General features: G+C 39.8%; 1 protein-coding gene and 1 long non-coding RNA gene across 2 annotated transcripts in view; one reads left to right on the plus strand and one right to left on the minus strand.

The window, feature by feature from the left end:
* The window catches only part of LOC146758527 (cytosolic carboxypeptidase 4-like), a 132002-nt gene extending 126008 nt beyond the window's left edge, over window positions 1-5994 (minus strand). Inside the window, exons 1-2 of the mRNA XM_085514546.1 lie at window positions 5869-5994; window positions 1378-1509 (exon numbers count right to left, since the gene is read on the minus strand). The gene's annotated coding sequence lies outside the window, so the exon portion shown is untranslated. The remainder of the gene's footprint in view (window positions 1-1377; window positions 1510-5868) is intronic.
* A 10-nt stretch (window positions 5995-6004) lies between these two features.
* LOC146758530 (uncharacterized) lies at window positions 6005-8547 on the plus strand. The gene is made up of 2 exons (XR_014934011.1): window positions 6005-6156; window positions 8393-8547. It is a non-coding gene; the product is annotated as an uncharacterized LOC146758530 (long non-coding RNA).
* Window positions 8548-22591: the final 14044 nt, after the last annotated feature.

Raw genomic sequence — 22591 nt, forward strand, 5'->3', positions numbered from 1 at the left:
ATCATGAGATCCAGCTAAACTGCGTGTGAAGGTTCAGATAGTTTTCATTCTGTCCTTATCTGAAACAGCACACAGATTTTTGTAAATATATGCTATGAAGTACCATAATCAGATCTCTAATCCAGTTTAGTTTTTAAAACAATTGAAATTATATGCATAATCAGTCTTCTATATTTGATTAAATAAAAACGCTGGCAGGTAACAGTAATGTCTCTGTAGTCAGGACTCATTTAGAAGCATTATCAAATCTGAATTTAATATTCCTTTCATTTTACCAGCTTTCACTGGATTTCACACTAATAGTTCTTTCCCCTCTGCTTTTCTCATTAATTACCTTTCAATTGTATTTCTGGGAGGGTGAAAACGCATCTTTTCAAAGGATTCTTTTATGACAACACATTACTTTAACCATGCTCCCTGTCTCTCATACAGCTGGATTTAGCATGCACAAAAACGGGGGTGCTGCCCATGTCCATAAACCTCCGTTCCCATTTGGTCAGAATGGAATTAGGATTCTTTACTGAGGTCCCTTCAGAGATTACTGTCAAAGGGGCCTGGAATGGTGATTAAAAGGAGAAATCCTGAAGTTGGGTTTTCCAATGTCAATGCTACGCATGTCATCTGAGGCCAAGTATTAGGAAGTAACAATGCCTCTTTCTCCCACGAATCAAGGGCTACAGCAAAGGCTGTTCAAAAATCACAATTTTCTTGAGGTATTTTGCTCATGTTTTTGGGAAGTAAATACATGGAGAGCAGGATCGTCCCCAATTACTCATGGGAGGAAGGAGAGAAACTTCCCATATTTTGCAATCACAAAGCCTTTCATCTAGGCCACTGCAGATTCTTGGACACCCTTGGAGGCTTGCTCTTGGTTTCTTCATTGCAGATTCAAGACAGGCACCAGATGCTGAAAGCAGCATTTGAATTCTGTTTGTGTAACAGTGAACTATCCTCAGCCTTTTCAAGCCCACTGATTTCAAATACAACAAGCGATGTTCTGACTGTAAGCACCCTTCCTGCTTTTCCTTGTGAAACAAGTGTTTCCACGGGGACTTCTCGTGAGTTGAGGGTGAGAGAAGCACATGTATACTTGGAACTTATAAAACACAAAAATACAACATTTCTATTAGTCAGCGGCAGTGACAACAAAACAGCATCTTAATGAAATGAATTAGAGATCCACCTATTGACAATATTCTCGCAGATATCTGGTGCATGAAGATAGTAGGAATCATTTAAACTTTTCTGGATCTCTACTCCTCTGCTGCAAGACAAGTTTGCACCTACCAACAGAACTTGTGATCTGACCTCATCTTAAAGAGGGATGTAGGTGCACATATATGCCAACAACTGTAGAAAGGAACAAAGCAGACCTACCCTGTAGCCAACATCTTCTGTGATAACTGCTGTGTCGACCACGCAACCTGCTTGCCACAAGGTCTCTTTGATACTGCAACCATAGAGGAACACATTCTTTTTCTGGGAGTGTCCATGGTAGTCACAGAACACCTAGGGAGGAAAGAAAGGCAAAATCTGTAATACTGAAGTAAGCTTTGTGGTTCTTCACAACAGACACTATAAATACTAGAGGATTGTATGTGAGGAATTACACCTTTGTCAGTGCTCTTCAGACAAACTCAGAGCAGAGCTCTGGGCCAAGCCTATAATCAGTGTCAAACTTTGTTAGTCAGTCGTACCTCGTTTTACCTATTGGAACTGACATGATCTCATGAATCCAGTGTCAACACCGGTGCATTTCTGTCCACAGCAGAAATAAACATGACATCTGTGCAAGATTCCATGCCAACCGAGGAACCTGAGAGTTCATGGTAACTTATGATACAACGGAGCAATTTGTTGGGCTCCTCTGACTTCTCAACTCTAGCATTAGCCTCAGGAGATTTTAAAACTGCACCTTTTGCCAGCAATTAATCACCTTGGCTTCTTTAAACACAAAAACTGTGCTACACAATGTTTAGGAAAATGTAATTGTGCAGTTGTGTAAAAATGTATTGTATGTGGTCAGATACTTACATGAATTCCTGGACATAAAGCACGGGACATTATCTTTGTCAGACAAATAATCTGATTCCACACAACGTAATGTATCTATTTAATCCATCTCTCATGTCAGCTATCATATAAACTAGGTACAAGGTACATTCCAGGTTTTAATGGAAGTTTTGATTGCCTTCATAGGCACATATCAACTTTGATAAAAATGAAAATCACGATTTAATGACCCAAGAGGAAAATATTGACCCAAGTGTTAAATAATAATCAATCTCATTGCCCTCCGGAATATGAAGTCAATATAGACACTGCTGTTACATATATTCTCCATGTCTTTATCAGAAACATTCAGAAATCCAGCAGTGAAAAGACAAGGATTTCTAAAGAGAAGAAATTGGTTTGTTTTAAGGCAATATTCATTGCCGATTAGAAAGGAACATCGTGATATCATTTAAATAGTTTTCTGAGGCATCTATCAGAGACAAAGGGGCAGGTGTCATAAGGTAGGGAAGCACTGTGGATCAATTAAAAAGATGAGGAAGAAAGATACATATTCTTATATAAACATAGACAGGAGGAGAGAAACAGATGGAATAGATCAACTTCTTCCACCAACTGTTAAGGCAAGTTTTACCCTAGTATGCTTGTTTAGTAGTTATACAGTAACTCAGTTTAGCTGCAGCCAGTCAGGAAGTTTAATTACCTAAGGAACTGAGCATTTAAATTCCTCCAGCTGCTCTGACAAGCTGCACGTTGATTGGAGATGCTAAGACACTCACACGCAGATTCATCCCACAAGTCCTAGTTAACAGGACTGCTATAGCCACAGAACATCCTGAGTTGGACAGGACCTGTAAAAGGATCACCCAGTCCAACACATGGGGCTTATGCAGTCCTACACTTCAAGCAACTGCCTGAAAAACAGGGAATTATCCCATAAAGCCCCCTTCTAAACAGCTGCATTTATTGGTTCTTTTAATGACAGGCATTTTTCCAGTTAGCGTTCCATCTATGCTTCCAGCAATACAGTCATAGATTAGTTTAACCACAGGTACCAACTAGAATTTACTCCTATGAATATCAAAGAAGGTTTTATAGCTGTGGTTCTATTTTGAGGCAGAGATCCCAGCTCAACCAGGTATCAATTACCTGCCAATTTACAGAATTACTAACATGCAAGATGCATATATTATTACCTAAAAGATTACTTATCAGAAACCACACAGGGATGATCAGCTGCTCAGATAGCTGTGCTGCCTGATAAGCAGGAGGTCCATAATTCTGCATCTCAAGAGTGAATCCTTAAGTGACAAGTCTGGAACAAGCCTTCCATATTAGTAAAGCATTGTAAAAGCCAGGCTCTGTAACACCACTATTTCATGCCATGGGATGAATCCATGACTGCCACCCACCTCCACAGCAGAGAAGTCAACACTACTGGAAATGTTTCCATTCCATTTGTGTATCATATATACCTACATTTTAATTAATTTTACTGAGCACTGCAGTTATTCTCAATGTTTATGACAAATCGTTTTGTTTTTGTTTTTACAATGCATTCTTCTGCTCTATTTTTATTCTACAGAGTAGCTCAAGCCTCACCACTCAGCCAAGACAAAACTGTATTTTATAGTTGCAGCACCCAATGAAGAACTTTCCTTGGGTTAAGCCTGGGCAACCACAAGGTAAACTTGAGACCTACCCACCCCTTTTTTCTCTCTATCCTTCTTGTACAGCTGTGACACCAACACACAGTCAAATTCCAAGTCTGGTGTTCACTGGGGTATGACTCAAGACACACATGCAAATTTTTATCTATTTAAAGTAATGTGCCAGCACTGAGCACCACAAAGGTAAGGACTGCTTTCAAACTCAAAAACAATCCCCCTCATGACTCACAGAATCAGGAAGCTTTTAAAACAAAGGAAAAGCAAGACAGAAAATGGATGCAAATACTCTTTTTTTTCCTTAGTAGCTTCGTGAGAGGACCCAATCTCAGACTCCTGAGGTAGACACGTTTAGGATGCTTTGCTCACAAAAAGCTATGTACTTGCAGTCAGATTCTGTTTCCAACCTTGATAGAATATCTCAAAAAGCAAACACCGCTTTGTGTCTCCTGGTCCCTAACAGCATCTTCCTGTCCCCTCCAAAAGTAACTTGCTCTTTGCTGCAGCTTGATCCCTCTGTAAGAGCTACACTTTTCCTGTTGCATCCTGCAAGTGCACTGTCAACTGTAATTCACAAACTGCACATTTCCTCACCACGAATGCTCAAGGGGAAAAAGCAACATCTCTTTCCCCTTCAGTCCTAGCTGCTCCCAAGCTTAGCTCTCTGATACTCCCGCTGCTCTCAGTTGAAAAGAAACCACCCTCAGTGGAGAGTTGCAATACTACAGCGTATCCAGCCCCTTCTTTTACTAGGGTTTCCAAAACCAACAAGAGAAGCAAAAATAAATAAACAAATAAAGCACTTAGATGGCTGTTTTCTATGGCTGAAGTTACCAATTAAAATGGGTTTGGTTTGAAAGGCCGCTAACTTTAAAGTTATTTCCTTTTCACTTTCAAGAAGCTTTCCTTTCCTTTGAAGAAACTGCTTGCGCATCCCCAAGATAAATTAAACTAATTCACTCCACAGAAATCATTTGGCTATCAGTGAAATTGCCTTCATGGCATCTTGGCAGTGAGTGCAGGGCAGAAGAAATCCAGCTTCTTCTGGAGTTGGGAAAAGACATTTGCGAGCATGTATAAACCAAAATCAATGTACTCTTCAAAGGCAAAGAAAAAATCAGTTTACCACGTCTGACATACTGCCTGTGAGTGAGAGACATGATACGATCAATAGTCTTACTTCACTCAGCAAGATGAAAACTTCCACTGGGCGCATGTTCAACTTCATGCATCTGGATGTGACAGGGATGGTTATGATAAATTTAAATTAAAAAGGCCCAATACGATTAGCACAATAAAACAAAACTGATCAGATGTAGCTCAAAACCCAAAGAAAATGTAGGTGGAATAAACTCTCAGATACAAGCTGAACTTCCAGTAGATTCCTTGGAGTGCAGAGCTCGATGTCAGGGCTGTCATTTAGGCCAAAAATAGCATATTTCCACAAATATTCACTTAAAGAAACTCACAGACATTTTCACCTTGTCTGAGGATTTTCTCATCAAGACCAGAGTGAACAGTGCATCTTAGGACATTTCCTGCCTAACTGGGGCTATAAGAAGCCAACTTGCTGTTCCATCCACTTCCATTCTGTTCATCAACATTTGAAACCATCAGTGTTTTTTTTTTTATCCTGAGGTCTCAGAACTATTCATTCTGTTGGGCATCAAGACCGAACAGATGGGGACAGATCCCAGACATATGCCAGTAGTATCACCCCTCATGAACTTCCGGTAGTTCCCCCAAAAAGTCATTTTCTTCTCACTGAAGCAGCAGAAAAGTTCAACCATTTTGAAAGCTAACTTGTGTTTCTCTGATTGCACAGATTGCTCCAGTTTGGGCTTTTGCATGATCCATTCAGACTATGTCTTCACAGAATTTCTCCTGTCATTGCCAGAAAGATAACAATAACTTACTAACAATATCTAGTTTAGCTGAAGTACTTTGAGGATACTAAGGAGCTGTAAGGAATTTGTATTCACTCTGCAGGTGCACGAAGACTCTGAAGTTTGGAGTTGGTTAGAAGATTCAGTAGATAACCCAAGACTTTCAAAAACACCCCACAATGATGAAAGTATAGCGGTATAGTATGCTTTCCACATCTCTAACCATAAAACAGGGCTGTTGACACAACTGCAATAATCCATCTGCGTGCAATAACCCATAGAAGATACAGGGAGTTACTCACCACAGGGGCCCGGTTGATGCTGCGCAGATAATACAGAAGACCTTTGGTGTGGTAAATTGTTGGATGGAGCTGAGAACTGGGAGTCAGCCACTGCCTGTTCAGATCATCTCCACTCAAGGAACAACAGTGGCTGAAATCACAAAGCAACACATCACAAACAAAAGTTGATTCCAAAGAGTTCCTGATTCTGGCAAGACCTGGCACAAAGATGGGGAATGCCAATTAAAACACAGATCAAAGACTTTTAACACTGGGTTGGAATGAATCAACAGTCGGTACATTTCAGAGGTGCGTACCACCATGCAGATTTTATCATCCCCTTTCCTTCCAGAATTCAGACAGTTACAGCCCTGAAAATAAATGCAGATTTTCCTTTACTTAAGTACATACACAATCAGGACCACTTACAAACAAAATTACCTTCGGAAACGCTCTAAATTCTGCGCTATCTACAAAACTCACCCAGCTTACGTGCACAGCAAAGGCTTCTCAAAACCTCCACAGCAAATAAGTACATCCAACTTCTACTCATTCTAATTGAAGACAGGTGCTTGAATCTCTTCGACCAGCCTGAAATATGTATGCACTTAAATGAGATGAGCTGGATATCTCATTTAAGCTCCTCCGCTCATGAGAAATGTAGCTATCTGAAGCACATCAAGAAGATCTTGATGCATGCTACATCATTATGTGGAACAATTACCTAGATTCACTGCAAAGACTGGATAAAAAGCTAAATAAGGATCCTAGATTTGCACTGAGAAAGTGTTTTCATTAGTTGGATTGAAAATATTCTGCTCCTGACTCAGTGATCAGTGAAAAAATCTGCAGGATATTTGATTGTAAGGAGCAGCACATCATTGTACAATTTTGCAGAATCTGACTAATTTCCCTCATTAGTGATTGTGTGCACTGCAGAGCCTAATTATTGTAAGTACTGGACAAATTTCTAGCTACAGAGTTACATCCAGCTTTGCTGTTCCAGCCTCCTAGTCACAGAATAAGTACAGATGTATTCCTGGGGACACAATCTGGCGGTCTGAAGATAGAATCTCGCATTGCAACTGGGGTGCATTGCATCCAGCGTTATCAGTGAGCCTTGCAAATAATGCTTGCAGAAAAAAGGTCTTAAGGCTGGAATACTTCAAAAAATACTAGATACAATGGAGAACTGGTTAAGAAAGGAAAACAAAGAAACAATAAAATCCACTAAAAATGTCATACGTTTCTAATGGAGAAAAACAAGGTCTCTGATGCCATCTTGGGGTTTCTGGCAACATCACAAGACTCATTCTGACTTTACTCTAGTTTCAGTGTTACCTGAATTCCCTTTTTTCCTCATAACCCACAGCTGCTACATTGCTCATTCTGAAAGCTGAAAAATATTGCCAGTAACAAAAGCATGAGAAGTCACTGAATGCTTCTACCAAATATTCTATGTAAAAACATGACCGTTTCTGTTATGTTTCTTAATAGCCCTTCAGGCAAAGTTACCTGCAGGCTCACCTTTCCTGACCTGCAAGAGAACAGATGCTCAGCTGAGATTTACAAGTGTATTTCTGCCAAGAACTTGTGTGCATACACAGTTTCCTTCCAGCAGGCGTAACTCCATTCTAAAAGTCACTAAACAAAAAGCCAGTTTGTAAATATATATATAAATTATTTTTCTTTCTGAACACAAGAAGAAATTAGATGTTCTCTTAGAAAAGGAGGCAAGAAAAACTAATCGATCCTGTTGCATTGCAGTGTTTCTCATTGCAGCATTAGATTCTGCTATGGACTGTGGTCTGGAATGTAGGGCTGGTTCACAAGCACATCTTGTACACAGCATGCTGACATGTTCATAGGTCACAGTACCCTCACTCTTCAGTCTTTACTCTGCCCATGTTGCAATTTACCAATTCCATCATTCTGATACAAAAGGAGGTTCTTCCTAGAGGAGACTCTATGACAGTTCAATTGCCCCATGACATTCACAGGCTAATTTATAATGGAAGGAAGGTAAAATCTCACCAAGAAGGCAAGAACTGGGAGGCAGAGTTCAGTTTTGTCCTCCAGTGATTAGTATCTTCGCTCATTCGAATGACCTTTAGATATTAGCCCTCTGCCTGGCAGCCTGTAGCCATAGCTCTACAGGAGATGCAGAACTTTAATTAAATTATGAGACACTGATTTTTCCAACCTCGCTCACTCCCTCTGACCATACTGTTATAGGCTGTTTATTTTTGGAGATCCCCACCAGCTCTGTTCCCTTGCTCCTTTCCTCCTTCTCTTCCTCTCCTAATAGCGATGACATTCGCAGATAATGGTTTTGTCCGTTATGCTCTGCATCCAAGGGTGAAGGTAAAATATTAAGCTGATCTCAAGTGCTGATAGCAAATAAAGAGACTGGAAAGCTGAGACTGGCTTTCTACATTTGGCAAGATTTAATGAAATTCACTTCTCAAACCAAAGGCATTTCTCACAACGTAGTTCCAAGCTACTGTATTTGCTTTAAGTGCTTTATGTCTTCTCTCCTTTGCAGCATTAGTGAGACTACGTGACAGCCTGGATGGGACTCCCAGCAGCTCAAACCAAGTGATGAAAATGTTTGCCACAAGGAATTCCAATAGAGTAAAGGAAACCCCACCTCTACCTCTAAACAGATTACCCGTAATTAAATTGTATTTCTCTTGCTCACAAGTCTGATGCTTTGGATTGAACTTCTGTTATAGCTCTACCTCCTTTTCTACCTTTAAACAGTTCTTTGACGGGGGTCAGCATGTGGGACAGCTGTTAGCTGCCTCCTGGGGTACTGCTTGACTACCAGAGCACAGAAAAAAGGAAACTATTTGCTCCTTTGTTCTACATAAGAACTGAAGTGGCTCCATTAAACGTTCGGCCACAACCTTTGAGATACACGATCCATTAGTGCTACTGTAGAAAGGATCAGTTCCACAATTTGAAGTAGTTTGTGCAAATATCACACATCTCTCCCACCAATCAAGACCAAACACTTTTGACCTTCTCCTCCAAGCAGACTCTGGGGCTGTAACGTTTCTGTAAGTAGTTCTAGAATAACTCAGGAAAAGCCACAGAGCTGGTAGAAGATGGGACCCTCAAAGCATAACTAAGGTGTTCTAAAAACGTACGTAGCCAGAAAACACTGCCACAGTGATCCACAGCAAAGCACCCAGCACTCACAACTGTCTGAGGAAAGAAACGCTTGGGTTGTCTGCCTTTCAGATATACTAGTGCCATGCAGCCCTGGAAAATGAACAGAAAGTAGTCAAGCCCACACCCTGAAGCAAAGATTTGATGGAACACGCTTAGCTCTCCTGTGACTGGCTGTGAGCAAAGAAAACTCAACCACAGGTGAATTTGTTGATGACTGTTGGTTTCAAATATCAGTACACATCATCAGTAATACTCCTGCACCTCTGCAAGCCGCACCTCTAAAGATGTATAAAGGCAGGTAGTCATTCTGAACTGCAAATGGGAGAACTACTCTAAAAAAGCCAGATCCTTAACATCTCAAATTGATACACCACAGTCATAAAGATGAGGTTGAGTTTTCTCTTCTGAATACACAGGCAGTAAATGCACTTCTAAGAGAAGCATTAGACCTTGCTCTGAAGGCAGGGACACCTCACAGAGAGTTAATGAGAAAGAGGTTAAGTTGCTAAAGCACGGACCTATTCAGTTAAAAACAGAATGATATTTTAAGTCTGTTTGCAATTTTAAGACCTTGCTTTTAATCTTGTACCTCGAAGTCTGACATCAAGTTTTAATGAAGATTCATCCTCTTTTTTTCTCTCACCCTTAGGTCTGCTTGGTTTAAGAGCAAAGCAAAAGATCCCTGAGCGCCTCAGCTTCCAACTGTACTGAATTCTGAAATGTCTTTGGACTGGGAGACATGAACTAGTCCTAACCCAAGGCTGATATTGTCAACAGAACCCTTCAGTTGGCTGCTGTAAGACTGGTTCGATGCCCTGCATGGAAAGAAAAATGAGAGGGGAAAAAGAGAGAAGGGAACACATGGGGAGGAGAGGGGAAAAAAGAAAACAAACACCAAAAAACAAAACAAACCAAAACAAAAAAAACCCACTAAAACAAAAGGGAAAAGGAAATATGAAATAAAGACATGGGGGGGATAAATGTAATGCACAAGATATTAGACCAGGAAGAAAGCGAGAAGTGGAAAGAGAGGAAAGTCACTTTTTAAAGGAAAGATGTTGCTGTGCTTGGAAGATAAAATGATTCAAAATCTCCTGTCCATTACAGATAAATGGAAAGACAGGGCCCATCATATCAAATGAATGATGTCAGGACTGATAATAACAGCACCTGGGGCACAGTGAACTATGAAATCTAAAGGGATGCATTGTGTTTGATATGTAGAGAGCAACATCACCATTCACTGTGCATCTTAAAAGCAGACAGCAGTACCAGCACAGGATAAGAATATCTATAAAGGAAAGTAGGCACAAGTAAACATCAGGATGCCGTTGAACAGCGTGTGGCAGCCTCAGACAGACACAGCATGCTGGACTTATAAATAACTACTGCTTACCCAGGATGGAAGCAAGAGGAATATTTGCATTAAGGTGTTTTGGTCTTGCAATTAAGAAAGCTCAGATCAACCTGAGATGTGAGTACATGTGGAGAGGGCAGGTGGAATCGTGAATTTTCTTGATTGTTAACCTTTTCAGAGAACAAGGCAGTGATGTTGGAAAGCAGCAGAACCAGTAAAGCCCTCCCTCATAATTAAAAGGAAGATGTGACAGAAATAGAATTATTTTTTTACAGCCTGAAGTCCATGCGCTGGAACTGACTACATTCACCATACATTTATTCCATGGAGATGCTCATCCAATGCCATCTAGTCGTTGCATTACAGCATTGCCCTGCGATGTCTATGGTCATTCTAGAAACAGGAAGCCCCCACAACAACAGCAATATTGGAGGCTTTAAACTGTGTGCAATCCAATGAAACACCAGCTTATGGCAACTAACAGTCTTCCATTTTCTGAAATATCTGCCTTAATTGCATTAGAGAAATGTTGAAGTACTGAGTACTGCTTCGTAGAGCTCTTCATATAATCCATTTCATTTTATAGCAGATAAATATACAGATAAGCACTACAGGACTCTACAGCTGGAATCAAAGATGGGGAAAAAGAGGGCAAGGTGTTTTCCTACTGTGCTCTGGGCTGCATCATTAATTTCATAGTGAAACTTCTTTCCCATCATTTAAGTGAGCTGCTTAAAGTTCCCTCTGGGATACCTCACTTGGGCATCTTGGCAAGCCACGGGGTTTCACTGAAGAAATGTGATCCCTTCCCCATTTACTTCAAGAAACAAAGGGGGCAATGTTCTTTCTTTGTTCAGGGATTGAAGTTACCAGATTTTCATTTGTTCACAGTGAAATATAGGTGAATATCTGCAAGGCATATATACAGGCACCAATGACCAAAGCAGTTTCCATCCACATTACTGCAGCTAACAATTCACTACTGATCATAGCTTATCTCTTAGATGACACTCGTACTATCTGGCTGCCAACCAACTGAACAAGGCCACTGGAAAGATCCTGACCACTTTAGACCACTGCTGCTCAAAGACTTTTCCATTTCAGCACAGATTAATGAATCCATGATGTGTTGTACTTCCTCTTGAGCAAATGGTGTTCTAAAGCACCACTCCATCAGCTTCTTCTTGCCTACCCACATCAGAGCATTGATGCTAATTAGCATAACGAGCCTTCAGAGTTTCACCTTCTACATCTGACTGATTTTTTTTACAGTGGACAATTCTTCCTTCCCAAGATAAATGATTTAGTCTGTGCTTTCTCCTTTTGGTCCGTGTAACTGTGTCTCTGTCCTTGTTCTGATAGGAGAGTTCCTTTTCTCTCAGCGGACACATTTCATTAAGCCGCACTTTGTCACAAACCAGTTAGACACAGAATGAGATCTGCATCATTCCCAGCTAACACTGTCAATGTCATAATCAAATGAGACAAGAAGTTCACATGACCTACTGAAAAGGTGAGTTAACAGCCTTATCACAGCTAAACTACCTCCTCAGTTCCACATGAAAGGACGCTCATCAGATTTCTACTATTTTAGCTGCAACAACAGTAACTATCAAATATGAGAACAAATTCACCTGCAGTTGGTGACACTTTGCACTGTCATTTATGAGGAAAATGCAAGTTATGATGATCTGTACTGTTTTGTGGAGGAGTAAATAAGGATTCAGGAAGCACCTAAAAACTGAAAGTTTCTTGACACCTACCATGAGATTGAGTCATCTTTAGACCCTTTTTGCAACAACTTCAAATACTTTCTCACTGGTAAGAAAGCCCAAAACAGAATTTTTAGTCACTAGTTCTGACTGGAAAAAGTAATTTTCAACTCAAGATTTTTCTTTTAACAAGTACCTGCTTCCTGCTGGAAATCATAGCTTTTCCTCAGCTCATTCTCTTCAAAACTTGGAGTTTTCCATCAAAACTTCAAATTGGCCAGTTCAGAATGTTAAACTGTTTAAGAGATGCCCTCAGCATATGGCAGAATATGTGCACTTAAGGATTCTAAGGTACTCATTCTTCTCTGCCAAAGCGCCTCTTTGTCTGGGCCACGTGTCCTACAACACAACTTAAAGCGCTGACAACACTAATTCAGTAAGATGCACAAATTAAGATGCAGCAGGGGAGGCAGGTGAAGCCAGGACAACGGGACAGCCAAGCAACTCCCAAATGGCACTGCAATGACATTTCCAAATGGAAATGATGTTTTTAAATGGGAAGATTTGGCTCCAATTTTGACTATTACTCATTGAAAAGCTTAAGTTTACCATGGGGAGAAAACAGTTCTTTAAGACAGCCTCATCCTCCTACAAACTCTTTCAGCAGATCCTAATTTTGCAGGCACAAATATTGAAAAGTGAAGACACTCATGCAACAAGGTAGCAAATCAGTGAAAAATTAAGACCAGAACCAGAGGTTTCAAGACAAAGGACTGAATAACTAACATTTTACTTTTGAAGTAATGTCCTTCAGCCTGCTTCTAAGTCTTGCATTGTTCACTTTCTTAATTTAAATATGGTTTACATTCATATACCTGAAGAAAGGTTCTTAACTGACTTAAGCTAATTGCTCACATATGGATTGCATTAATTGAGTTGATTTAAATATCGGGTAGTTATATCAGTGCAATCTCCATATACAAATGAACACTAAGAAATACATTGTCCAGATGACTGTTCTAAAATTTAAACCCAACTAAGTGACACATAAGAGCAAAGTGTGGCATCATAGATCAATAATAAGAACTACAAGCAGAGCCTTGCGTAGAGGCCAAGAATAAAAAATAAATAGAATGTGCAGAGATACCTTCAGATCTGTTCAATTTTCCTAGGATCCTTATGCAGCCCCATAGTCCAGTAGGTAGCACTCATTCCTACAGGCAAGAGCGAACTGAAGATGTTAATTAGAATGGGAGGAAAAGACCTCAGAACAGATGCTACGAATCAGAAATATTCTGCTAATAAGTTATAGAATAATTGGAGTAATCCAAAAACATTGTCAGTGAGTGCTGAAGAACCGTTGCACTTTTGTTTTAGTAATGAGAGTAATGAAACAAACACTGCACAAGGACTGTGGTCCAAGATATTATGATACAGTTCCCTTCTGGACCATCACTAACATCATCCTGGTCTAATCATGTTCAGCATCATCTAAAAGGTTTTGTCCAGCTTGTAACATCCCGCTTCCTGCTAGTCATTGATCAGGACATTGTGCGCCTACCTCAGAAGACAAACCAATTTTGGAAACCTAGAGTCCCTTTTCAGTTTGGGGCCTGCAAAGATCTGTGTATCAGACTTGTTTCAGCAAACTGACAGCAGCACGAGCAGAGATCTCAGTACATGAGACTGTGATGTGATTTATGCTGGAACTGACTGCAGGTTGACATATATGAAGACATACTATACTTCCTCCGTCAGTAAATTAGAGTACTGACAAAGCACCATTACCAGAAATATGCTGAGCGGTAGCTTATGAAATAACACAAACCCAAGAACACAGTTTGTCAACCACCCTCTCCATGGCAGGCACAGTTAAAGAAAGTAACACTAGACTTTGCTAATCACTCACATTGGAGGAGCTTTCCCTTCTTTCTTCCTACTTTTCTCCCTTTCTTTTTACAGTCACGCCTTAAAACCAATATGATTGTGATCATATTGCTACTGATGCCTACAGCTCCACTGGAAATGCCCGCTATAACAGGATATATACACTGTTGTGTGACGATGCCTACTAACTTCACAGGCTACTTGCATGACAAATACAATCTCCCCGCAATGAAGTAATAATTCCTCACAGGTTACTCAGCAATCATATACATGAATGCAAGCTTTTCCCCTTTCTGAACACAGAATTTCCAGCTCTGCCTGCCTAGTCCACTGAACAGTCACGAATTCCTATGAAACAATTTGATTTCTTTGCAATAAGTGTTCCTTTCTGTAGAGATAAGCAATAGTTACAGATCAGGTCTGTTTGCAATACAGTTTCCATGTCAAAATAGGAAAAAAAGCCAGAGCAAAACACTGAAAAAACAACAAAAGACTTATTTTCAAGTTATGCATTCCACCTGACTCTGAAGGGAAATGCATGTCTTCTATTGAACTAGACACGCATTCCATGCATCCTCAGAGATCAGGCAACCGCTGCTCTACCATCACTAGAAAAGCATCTGAGGGACTGATCTGTCACTGAGCAGAGTGAGCAGGCACAGATAAGTAAATCAGTTTGGGGTTATATCTGCAGATGCACTAAGTTGTTTTATTTACTTTCCCCCTATGCTTATGCACTACATGACTTCAAAGCTCAACTGAATGCTAATTCTGATACGAAAAGATGCACTAAAACAAATTGCACTTACGTAACTGCTCATCCAAGCACAGTGTCTCTGGGCACTGCACAATAGTAAAGTTAAACGAAGCATTCAATACCCACTTATTAAAATAAAGTATTCACTGGAGAAACCTGATGGGCTTGTAAATGTCTGCAAAACATTCAGGAAAAAAAAAAAATTAAAATATCCATATAAAATGCAGTAACTGATAAAATCGCTATAAAACAAAACAAAACAGACCCAATTCTCCAGGGAAACTCACATAATGGTGAGATTGGGCCAAGTGTTTAAGAGATGCCACGCAAGTGGTAAGTAAAGCTGGCACAGAAAAGTGAGGGCGCATAGAGAAAAATGAAGACTCCTAAGAAAAAGGATTTGAATTTGAGGGGAGATCTGCCTTAGAAACCAGGGCAAACACATTAAGTGCAGCAGTTTTGCTGGAAGATTCTAGTGGAAAAAAACAAAAGTCAAAGAAAAACTAGGACAGTAGATAGGAACAAATGTAAGCGGTTCTTATATACTTATGTGAGCAGAAATCTAAGCTGTTTTTTTTTTTTCCATAGCAATTGGCAAATTTTAATTGGGGGCTCGTACGATCAAAAAAAAATCCCTCTTGAAACAGATTTGTAAAGTGAAGTTACTTGAATTCTGAAATAAATGACCTGATTTTTCAAAATATGGAGCTACTCATCACTGCCTATTGAAGTTCAATAGAATTGCAAGCACTCAGCATCTTCCAAAGTCAGGAAATTCTTAACTAGCTTCCTAAAACATATTGGATCAGGGCAACTAATTTATGGTCCTTACTATTCGTTTTTATCTCTGTTCTTCAATTGAATCAGGAAGCTTTACGTATCAGAATATATCAGCAATATTCTAGAATGGAGGACACAGAACTTTTCCAAGTATTTTGGTGAGTTTCTGCATAGCTCTTCCTTCCCTTCCCTTGTTTTTAATGTATTGAAGTAGAGGAAAAATCTCTTGAAGGGTAATGAATTAAGGATATTTGGGCATCAATGGGTTTGAAGACACTTATGAAGAAAATCAATGATCGGCATCCAATTCTGGTAATAAAGCACTTAAAAAACTTTCAGATTAGAAGCACTGTCCTGCGTCAGTGAGTCAAAACCTCAGGTTCTGATCAAAAGCTGAAATAACTCACGACATAGCAAAGGGCAGCACAGTAAGCTCTCTCATTTAGACATGGAGAAAAGGGTACAAGATAAGAACACTAATAGGACCACTGGATCATTATAGCTCTTCTACTTCAAAGGTCCATGTTTAAAAGCTGATACAGTGCCACTAAACAACATGTGTCTGCTGGCTGCTCTACATGCTCAGTCACTAAACAAGGAGTAGGACCATACTGTCTACCTTTACTTAAGTTAACGACCGAGCACTACAGTTTTCTTCTCTCTAATACGAGAAACAGTTTTCATCACCTCATGGGTAAAGCAGGGTTTGCCCATGATTCTATGTTTTAATTCTTGATGGACCTTCCAGACCTAACAGGTGAATAACAGTACTGATTTATTGCTAAGTGCATCATACAGGGCAATACTACTTATGCCACGAAGGAGAAATTGTGCTAAGCACCAACTTTAAACCAAAAGAGCTTCAAAACTGCCTTCTAAAGACCAATATTTCATCACTGCAAAGAAACAACCTTAGACGCAACTTCCAACCATATTTTTCAGTGGAGGGCATCCATAGCATTTCTATCCACAGAATGACATGGAAGGGAAGTACAGGGGAATAAAATTCTCTGTTTGAAGATGGATTTGAAACAGAAACACACCATGTGCTTAGAATCATAAATAGAGGCAGGAAGGCTAACGAGGCTCTGGAATATTTCTGATGTTATCTGATAGTGTTTTTCTTTTCTGAATTTCTCCAGGACTCCTTGTACTTTGAGCTATCCCGCCCCTCTCAGACCCAGGAGAGATTAAAGACTCAGCTGCATAACATTTAATCAATACCGATAAGCTCATAGAAATATCCTCTACAAAAATCAATGTGCAAATTCAAGTAGGCCATTCTGATCAACTGGAATAAATGTTGCAAATTATTTTGACCGTGGCTGTAAAAACACTGAGGAATAAACACCAACAAAGGAAAGACCTTAAGATCTAAGTTATCTTTCTCCTATATATATAAACAACGTAGTTCAGCTGTTACTGTTTGAATTTAGGTAAATTAGTGCTTTCTCAGCTTCTTATCTTTATAGTGTATTTGTAAGCAAAGTCATTGATTGCCTGAAGCAGAAGACCTAGAAAAAAACTTCAGCCTTCCACCTTTCTTGAACAACTTAATTCCAAATATATATAATTAATAGTGCTATATAGTGCTGTGAAATGCTAAATATCTTTAATTCTTCTTAAGGTGTAACACTTTTTTAACCTCCTCACAGTCTGAGCAGCAGTTCCTTAGTGGTGGATAGCGTGATAGACGCTTATCTCTAGCCCTGAGTGCTGCAAAATACCAGGAACAGAAAGCTAACAGAGATAGCAACAAGGTAAAAAGAAAGAGGAAGAACTAGGCCTTATAGAGCTCGTTTCTCACACAGCAAATCTGTTGGCCCCAAAATTATGCTCATTGAATGGCAGCACTGAATGTATTTCTCATGGTATGACTCCACAGCTGCAAAATCCCAGCTGCAATTAAGGAACTGCGGGGCTGGATGTTCCATCATTTTTATATGTGCAGGCACTCCAGCGGTGGCTGTGGCAGGCTGCAGCTGCCTGCTCTCAGCCCCCAGCTGCTGCCTCGCAAAAAAGGCAGTAACTGCAATTGTGTGCAAACGTTAGGAAAACACAAATTTTGTGGGTGTTGGAATGGTTCAAAATTGCTGAGCATTATTTCATTCTAGCGCTTCCCAGCTCAGTCAGGTGAATAGGACTTGCTTGGAAGATATCACAAGAACGTGGTTTTACGCCACTGGAAGAGGTGATGAGGTGACCTCCTAAGCATAATGGTTTCAAACAGAAAGATAATAGCTGAATTTCAGAGTAGACACATCTCAGAGGAAATCCTCATGACTCCAACTTTGAGCAAGTTTCCAATGATTACAGAACAAGCAGGTGCCTTTTTCTCTTGTTTATCTGTTAGGGTTTTCCTGTCTATGTGGCATTGAGTACTGATTGCTGTCTAAAAGAGTAGCTGTGTTGGATGGTTCACAGATACTAGGGACAAATTAACAGCCTGACAGTTACATGCAAAAGTACAGACTTATGTCTTCTTCCTCAATATTATGTCATACTTGATGAGAAATACTTCTGAATATACCCTTTAGGGTGCATGCACCTCCTTCATCTAGCTTACGTCTAAGATAATTCCATCTGAAGATGCTGGCAAAGGTGGAAGAAGCTAAGATACTTTTGCATGATCACATATTCAATAGCTTTGCTTCACTGTGGCATCTGGCTGAGCCCTTCCCAACTCTCCCATACTTTCCCTTCACTAAGTCCATCGGTGGTTCAGATGCATTGCCATTTTGAGTTCAGGGAAATGATTTAGCAGAGGGTTGTTAGAAGAACTGAAGCACTGCCATTGCTTCAAATAACATTCCTGCTGAGGTCATAGATGTGACTGAAAGTTGGCAAAGGGAAGAGCAAGGAGAAGAACCCTTGAGGCACTCGAAGCAATGATACCACTGACAAGCTCTCTGAAGAGAGAGCTTTGCTGCAGCAGTAATATGGGAGATGCCATTTGAACAAAGGAATAATAGAAATCAGTACAGTCAAATCATGTGTCTTTTAAGTTGCAGTTTAGTCAACTACGTTTTCAAAGTATTATTTACACGCACATCCCAGGATTTCATCAAATGCAAAGTATATCCACTGATTGAATGGCCACAATCCCTTAATGGCAATCAAAGAAGAGAGATGTTTGAATTTTAGTTTCTTACTGATTTATTATTATTATCTAGCTCTCTGCTTGCAACTGCAAATATCCCTTTGCTGCTCCATTAACCTGATCACTTATCTATGTTTCAAACTACACTCAGAATGTCCACACAGAAAATATCCACACTACATTTGGAGAAGATGTGCCTTGCATTTATGCATGAGATCATGGGCTACATTTTAATGGATACTTAACCTGGGCTAAAAATCAGCTAGCACTGTAAGGAAGGACTCTGGTCACATCCCACCAAGTACTGAATACCAGTAGATGACTCATGCACAACCAAAACCATAGTGCCATAGAGTGGAAGGGTCAGTTCATCTGCCATTTACCCTGAGTCAAAAAAGCATCAGCACAAACAAAAAATGGAGCAGGGAAACTCACCCCAGGCTTGGGCTAAGCCAGATTATCAGAGAAGGTTTCCTGAACAGCAAATATATATCCTCTAATATCCTCTAACAGAGCACACTTGTGTACACATCAGGTCCTAGCAAAAGTTGGAATGGCAAGAAAGCATCAGTACATCCCTCATTTCTGTTGTTCCCAAAGGAAATGGTCCCTTATCATCACTATCCTCACATACACAACATTTGCTACTTGTTTTTAGCAGTGATGAAGTTTTTGTTTTATCTGCTAGCAGTTGTTTCAGCCAGATGTTTCACTGAGAGATTCTGACTGGTTGACAAATAAAGTTTACAGTTTCTTAAGGAAGATAAAAAAGGAAATGGGGGAATTTACACACCACAATTGGGTTACACTACCAGTAACGCTACCAGCCTGCAAACTAATTTCACTTACTACAGCAGAGCAATGGTAGATCTACAGCAGAATGCAGGGGAAGCAGAATGCAACCATAAGCCACTGCCCCTTTATTGACTAATTTCCCCATCATGCTGATGGCACTAGAGATGCTTCACAGAATGCGACTCAAAAGGCCATCAGTTGGTTTTCCTTAATCATTTCCTGTAACAACGCAAACAAGAAAGTTCACCAACTCAGTATCTTCCTATTTTGTCTGATTTTCCAGCAGAACACGCATTTCCAGTACATTTGTAGGCTCAGAATCTGCCAAAGATATCACTGTTGTCATTCAATGCATTATGGTGCATGTTAAAAGAAGTGATTTCTATTAATAAGAGGAGCAAATGAAAATAAATTACTTAGAGCCAAGTCGTAGAGATTCTTATTCCTTCAGTTTCTGGATATAAGATGATCTCAGTAAACAGATCAAAAATGTCATTCTCCCTTACCACTCATAGCCATTATAACGACTGCCCAGAGCTCCATATTGACACTCAGTGTCGCCTATTGAATATGACTGTAGCAAATGTCAACTTTTGTCCTTTTAGAGTACAACTGTCATGTGATAGATAGAGCTGCCTGTCAATTCCTCACTGTGCTTTTCTACCTTCCTTTCAACTTCCATTACATTGTACGTTTTTAAAGAAAAGATGCCTTCTTTCCAACAACAATAACCATCTTCAGTACACTTCAAAGCCACAGTGAAGAAACGCTTATGGACTGTGAAAAGTATTGCTCAAAGAGAAGCCTCACATTTAGGGGGTTGATCCATCAATGACCTTCAAACACCTGGATGTACCACAGATAGGACACACATCATTCTACATAAACACAATCATCTCTTTCTTAAATGTGCCCCATTAAGAAATATAACCGAAAAATATATGGAAACAATTCATCTTCCCTACCAGACGTTTATCTTTTTAACCACCAGATAGGACTGTATATGAAAAGCAACTTCCTTCTCAAATCCCTACTGGAAGCAATAGGAACACTGCGTTACAATCAGCTCCACACAGGCAAATGTTTTATTCATATCGCACGACTGGAAGAAAAAATAGAAAGAAAGAGGGGAAAAAAAAAAGGCATATACTGGTTAATTTTATCTAAATAAACCCCACAGTGTGGCTTTTAAATGATATCAAGATCTTTTCCTACCCCACTGAGGTACGTTTTACCTATTTGGGATGAGTGGCATCAAATGCAGTTGCCAAGAGTGAAACCCCACAGCTCTTTACAGTAAGTCATGGAATCCAGAGGCCTTTCCACACATCCCGCAGATAAATGGATTATTTAACGTGATTTTTCAAACAAGCGATCAAACCCAATCCCACTTCACTTAACCAAATGAGTTTCAAGGAGGAGAAACAAAGAAATCTACTGCCGTTTTCAAGACTGACAGTTTCTCTTCTCTTCTAGTTCTTCCTCCCACCACCACCTGTTTTGCACAACATGTTACTAATATCGTAATCACTGAATTATTAGACAGAGAATTTACAAGCACCACTTGTTTTTTCCTTGCTGATGAAGGGAAACTGCCACAGCAATGAAAACTACAGATTATATCTTCTAAACTCGGGTCTGAGGAGAGCATAAGCTACACTAACGATTTCTGAACACTAATAACAAAACCACTTAACGCTCTCTATTATTTAATATAAAACAGTCCTACATAAGTAATAGGGAAAATATTGTAACAGAATAGGCCAATGGGGAACAAAGCTACTCAAGAAATACGATACAGTCCATTGCATTGAATAGGAATGAAGATGAATTATTTTCCAAATATTAAAGAACTACTAGGACAGAGATTCTATAGTTGACAGCATGGATGGATTCCATAGAGATAAAACTGTGACCATAGGCCAATATCGAGCTATATTTGGCAAAGAACAAAGTAAAGGGTTGGAAAGAGTTCTGGACAGTACCTACCAGTAACGACATGTGATGCTTCAATAATCTCAGTGGATTAGCAAAACAAAAAATGAGTAAAAAAGGAAGAGCAGGAAAGCAGCACACAAAGGGCAGAAGCTGAAGTGCAAACAGAAAGAAAGACTTCTGCTAAGAAATAAAAGACAAAAATAAAAGAGACTCTGAACTGCAAAGAAATTGGGATTTCACTCCCTTTGGGGGCACCTCAAGGAAAGAAAATGTATGCTGAGATAGTGAAGAAAACAATCAAAGATAGGGTAAATATTTACGTTTCTATTCACATAACTGAGAAGGTATAAATCATAAGAAAAACCAACAGCTTGGACCTTGGGGGATTTCTCAGTGCTGTTTTGTTTACACATAGAGAGCCAGCACTTTGCTTAGAGCTTCTTCCATCAGCTTCACTGCAGGGTTACAAACAAGGAATCGGGTCTTTCAGTGGAAAAGATATTCACACTGCACTCCTATGGCTGTGAAGTTTCTGCAGCATGGTGGTTCTGGCTTAAAGTTCATGCTGTAAATCCAAGTAGTGCCACATGCTTATCCGAGTACAATCCAAGAGAAAATGCCAGACAAACTCTCGTTCACCTCAAAGCCCCAGAAAGATAAGAAAAACAGCACACACTTGTCCTTTGACAATACTTCTTTCTCTGTCTTCTGCAAAGTGACACAAATATTGAAAAGAATCTCATTTTCAGTATGCTCCTTGCTACCAAGTATTCTAACACAATTTATGGACTATAATTATAACTCAGGCAGTGAAACATCCAACTACTGAAGACAACAGCTGGTCTCAAATTCATGGCTAACAATACAACCTTATCAGCCCAAAAAAAGCAATTACAGACTACAGGACCTTTAAACCAGAAAAAAAAAAATGAAAATCAAAGACCATGGCAGATAAAGGCAGTGTCAGTTTCCAGCCTGGGCTGCCAGCCAATCATTTCTGATTGTAAACCTTTGACAACCTGCTCTGCCAGGTTATAAGATACTGGGATCACTCGCCTATTACTGAAGTGCAGTTAAAACATTCAAACGTGACAACAGTAACAGCTCTACATCATGGTGAAAAGGAACTGAGTTTCAAATGATTGAACCAATGCTAATACTGCAAGGAAGGGAACAGCAGCAATGCCTGATACATTATCAAGCATCATTGCCCTTTCTAACAAGGTTTACCTGGTTACAGG

This window comes from Coturnix japonica, chromosome 13 (assembly GCF_054131305.1).
Source record: "Coturnix japonica strain WE chromosome 13, WE-NBRP24, whole genome shotgun sequence".
NCBI classification, from domain to species: Eukaryota; Metazoa; Chordata; class Aves; order Galliformes; family Phasianidae; genus Coturnix; species Coturnix japonica.